At 51.2% G+C, this 5,039-nt stretch overlaps 1 pseudogene; it reads left to right on the forward strand.

The window, feature by feature from the left end:
- Positions 1–3,376, forward strand: part of LOC105532976 — a 75,787-nt pseudogene extending 72,411 nt beyond the window's left edge.
- Positions 3,377–5,039: the final 1,663 nt, after the last annotated feature.

Here is a 5,039-nt window from a genome sequence, read left to right on the forward strand (position 1 = left end):
TGGAACATATGTGCACCAGTTCGCCAAAGTCCCCACCACTTCCTATTGCCACCTGACATGGAAGCTGAGATACTGTTTTCCTTCTTAAAGGCCCTTACGCTGTTGCTCTTCATGTGGTGGAGGCACCGTTTCTTGTTCCAAATTCACACTGTCTGGTTTGAGGAGATTAATGTGAACACACAGGCCAGGGCGGCACCTTTCATGAAGACTCAAACAGGCCTGGCATTCCTGAGTTGTGCAGTGTGGCAGCTTGATCTGGTGCCAGGTTTGCACTTCTGGGGCCTTAGCGGGACCACTGGGAAGGCGGAGGCCAGTGTCAACACGATGTGGTGGAGGACAGCCCTCTGACCATGCACACTCACCTCAATTCCTTTTTTTTTAAGAGTTATTTATCTGTGCCCAGGAGTGCCCTCTCCTCTTTCAAAAATCAGAAAAGCTGCCCGGGTGCTGTGGCTCACACCTGTAACTCCAGTACTTTAGGAGGCCGAGGCGGGAGGATCACTTGAGGTCAGGAGTTCGAGACCAGCCTGGTCAACATGGAGACACCTCATCTTTACTAAAAAATATAAAAATTAGCCAGGCATGGTGACCTGTCCCTGAAACCCCAGCTACTCGGGAGGCTGAGGCAGGAGAATCGCTTGAACCCGGGAGGCGGAGGTTGCAGTGAGCCAAGATTGCGCCACTGCACTCCAACCTGGGCCACAGAGTGAGACCCTGTCTAAACAAAAAAATCAAATCAGAAAAGCTGAAATCTTTGGTCCCCAAGTCACAGAAGACGAAAAGAAAAACAGAAAAGAAAAGCTGGGCGGGGTACAGTGGCTCATGCCTGTAATCCCAAAATTTTGGGAGGCCGAGGTGGGCAGATACCTTGAGCCCAGGAGTTCAAGAACAGCCTGGCCAGCATAGCAAAACACTGTCTCTACAAAAAATACAAAAATTAGCCAGTGTGCTGGTGTGTACCTGTGGTCCCAGCTACTTGGGAGGCTAAGGTGGGAGGATTGCTTGAGCCTGGGAGGCGGAGGTTGCAGTGAGCCAAGATTGTGCCACTGCACTCCAGCCTGGGCGACAGATATCTTATCTTAAAAAAAAAAATAAGGCCGGGCACAGTAGCTCATGTCTGGAATCCCGAGGTGGGCAGATCATCTGAGATCGGGAGTTCGAGACCAGCCTGGCCAACAAGGTGAAACCCCATCTCTACTAAAAATACAAAAATTAGCCAGCCATGGTGGCAGGTGCCTGTAACCCCAGCTACTCAGGAGGCTGAGGCAGGAGAAACGCTTGAGTCCAGGAGGCAGAGATTGCAGTGAGCCAAGATCGCACCACTGCACTCCAGCCTGGGTGACAGAGTGAAACTCCATCAAGAAAGAGAGAGAGAGAGAGACAAAGAGAAAGAAAGAGAGAGACGGAGAAAGAGAGAGAGGGAAAGAGAGAAAGAAAAAGAGAGAGAGAAAGAAAGGAAAAGAAGGGAAAGGAAAGGAAAAGAAAGGAAAGGAAAGGAAAGGAAAGCAAAGGAAAGGAAAGGAAAGGAAAGGAAAAGAGAAAAGAAAGAGAAAGCTGAAGTCTAACACCTAATCCCTACATATAAGTGGCTTCACTGAGACGGCAAATCAAAGGAAGCACTGAGGAGCAGAGGCAGTGGTCCTGCTTGCAGGGTCTTAGGTCTACTGTCCCATTACTCCTGACAAGGTAGTTGCTATGAGTCCTCCCATTCCACAGATGGAAAAGCTGAGGCACACAGAGGGTAAGTCACCTGCCAAAGATCATTGAGCCAGGAGGTTGGCCAGGGAGAGCTCTGCTCACCGAGTTGGGACTGAGGAGTGACAAGGGGGAGACTAGTGTTTACAGAAACCCACGCACAGGATTGAGTGCAGGGCTAAGGCAAGAGCCCGTCTGCCTGGCTGCAGGACCTAAGCCCTGGAGAGAGAAGACAACATCACCCTGCTGGTGCTGTCCTCTCAGCCCCCTCCATGCCCTGGGCACTGGTGCCTGATGCCCAGCAGGGGGTGGCGGCCTTGGCCCTGGGCGGACATTCTAGAAAGCCAGCAGTTCACTAGGTCCCCCGCTCCAAAACAAGGGCCATGTTTGAGACTCATGGGTGAGGGCAGGGCTCTGCTGCTTCTTCCAGCCCCCACAACCAAAGTGGGCAGGGTGGACACTGCTGTTTCTCAAGCCCCTGTGAGTGCCCAGCCCTTGCCCTACCAACAGGTGACAGATGTTGCTATCCCAGCTGCTTCTCCACGCCTGGTGCAGCCCTCCAGCGAGTTTTGTCAGGCCTATGTGGTAATTCAAACACATCTGAGTCAACATGTAAATATCAAAGGATTGCACTTTTTAAATCCAAATTTCAAATTTCTCTAGGAAAAAAAGCCCTAGGCCTATACCCTCACAGAGCCCCAGTCAGCTGGTGCTGAGCAGCAGTTACCTCTTTGCGTGAAACATATGAGCATCAGTTTGCCCCAGTCCCCACCACCTGAAGCCGAACTACTGTTTTCTTTCTTTTTTGGAGGCAGAGTTTTGCTCTATCACCCAGGCTGGAGTGCAGCAATGCGATCTCAGCTCACTGCAACCTCTGCCTCCCAGGTTCAAGCGATTCTTCTGCCTCAGCCTCCCAAGTAGCTGGGATTACAGGTACGTGCCACCACGCCCAGCTAATTTTTTGTATTTTAGAAGAGATGGGGTTTCACCATGTTGCCCAGGCTGGTCTCGAACTTCCGAGCTCAGGCCTCCCAAGGTACTAGGATTACAGGTGTGAGTCACCACACCAACCCTACTTTTAAGGACCCTTCATTTTCAAGGGCCCTTATGCTGTTGGTCTGCTCATGGTGGAGGCATAGTTCTTGGTACCCATGTCTCCATCAAAAATTGGAAAATAGAAAATAAATGGAAGGGCCTCAAGGTTTCCTCTGTGGACATGCAGAATGTTCAGGTGCAGTCCATCTGCAGATACCTGTCCTGTTCACTATGCGCGGCACCGCTGGGCCAGAGGCCCCTCTCAACGTGGTAATGGCTGCACGCTGCTCCTCCCCAGGGGGCAATGTTCAGCCAGGTCTTTGAGAATGGCACCTCCACCGTCCACCCCCCACACAGCAGGGGCCCCAGGAGGCTTGGCGTCTGCGATCTCAGATCTCAAGGCCCTCAGCCCTGCTCCCCATGCCGTGCACACAGGGCTGCCTGGGTTTGAGGGTGCCCTTCCGTAGGCGCCACGCTTGTGGTGTGCATCTGCCCCAAGGCAGACCAGGCCTGGGGCTGGGTCCTCTCTACCAAGCCCCTGGCACTTCCCGAAAGGGCTGCAGATAATGCAGCAAAGATGGCCGTCAGCGATAAGGACAATCATGACGCCGACAAACGGCACTGCCCAGAAGCTTCCCGAAAGTGATCTAAGATGCATCTTCTGATCTGTGAACGTCCACGAATGAGAGTCCCCTAGTTTCAGTTTGGGCCTCACATAATCGCTGCCAGGAACCATTAAAATATAGTTTTTAACCTATCCCCCTTGCCCTGTTCATTTATTTCTGGAAATCTAGTCTTAGAAAGTCATTTAAAAAAAAAAAAAAAAAAAACGATAAAGGGAGGGGAAGAAAAAAGAAATAGTTATGTTCGTGAAAATGTCCAGCGGGCAAGGACACACCCAAATGATCATGGTGGGAATGCGGTTTTGTGAGGAAATGTTTTGTTTGTTCACTTTGGTTTTGTTATTTTTAAAACTTCTGCAATGATATATCACTTCTCAGAATAAATAGATACAGGACGGGAGCAGTGACTCATGCCTATAATCCCGACACTTTGGGAAGTCAAGGCAGGAGGACCACTTGAGTCCAGGAGTTCAAGACCAGCCTGGGCAACATAGTGAGAACCCATCTCTTTAAAAAAACTTAGCTGGGCATGGTGGCACACACCTGTAGTCCTAGCTACTGGGGCAGAGGGGTGGGGGCTGAGATGGGAGGATTGCTTGAGCCCAGGAGGTTGAGGCTGCAGTGAGTTGTTATCATGCCACTGCACTCCAACTTGGGCAACAGAGCGAGGTTTTAACTCAGAAAATAAAATAATAAATAAATGCGAGCTGGGCGTGGTGGTTCATGTCTGTAATCCCAGCACTTTGGGAGGCCGAGGCGGGTGGATCACCTGAGGTCAGGAGTTTGAGACGACCAGCCTGGCCAACATAGTGAAACTGCATCTCTACTAAAAATACAAAAAAAAAAAAATTGGTGGGCGTGGTGGTGGGCGCCTGTAATCCCAGTTACTAGGGAGGCTGAGGCAGGAGAATCATTTTAAGGCAGAGGTTGCAGTGAGCCGAGATCACGCCACCAGTCTGGGCAACGAGAGCAAAACTCCTTGAAAATAAATAAATAAATGCAACCTTAAAACATCCAGGCCACCTGTGGTCACTCCACGTGAAGGTGGTGGTTAACAGCAAAGACAGGCTTCCTGGGCTCCTGTCCCAGCTCCTGCAGTCCCCTGCCAGTGTCTGTGGCAGGGTCCTATCCCCTCTTTTTGGTTCAGTTTCCTTTTTTTTTTTTTTTTTTTGAGACCAAGTCTCACTCTATCACCCAGGCTGGAGTGCAGTGGTGCAATCTCAGCTCACTGCAACCTCTGCCTCCAGGGTTCAAGTGATTCTCCTGCCTCAGCCTCCCGAGTAGCTGGGATTACAAGTGCCCACCACCACATTCAGCTGAATGTTTTTGTCTTCTTAGTAGAGATGGGGTTTCACTATGTTGGCCAGGCTGGTCTCAAACTCCCGACCTCAGATGATCTGACCACCTCAGCCTCCTAAAGTGCTGGGATCACAGGCGTGAGCCACCACACCTGGCCAGTTTCCTTATTTTTAAAATGGGCATAATAACGGTTCCGACCACGTCGGGCCATTGTTTGGATCAAATGAGTTAGTTCATGCAGAAGTGCTTAGAACAGCACCCAGCTCACAAGTCCTTCTGAAGCCCCAGTCACCCTCCTCCATCTGCTGCCCCCTGCCAGCGCCTGGGACCCTCCCTCCCCGAGCTCCTCACCTCCTCAGCTTCCCCAGGCCTGCCCTAGAGCCACCC

Source organism: Mandrillus leucophaeus, unplaced genomic scaffold, assembly GCF_000951045.1.
Source record: "Mandrillus leucophaeus isolate KB7577 unplaced genomic scaffold, Mleu.le_1.0 Scaffold121, whole genome shotgun sequence".
Taxonomy (NCBI): Eukaryota; Metazoa; Chordata; class Mammalia; order Primates; family Cercopithecidae; genus Mandrillus; species Mandrillus leucophaeus.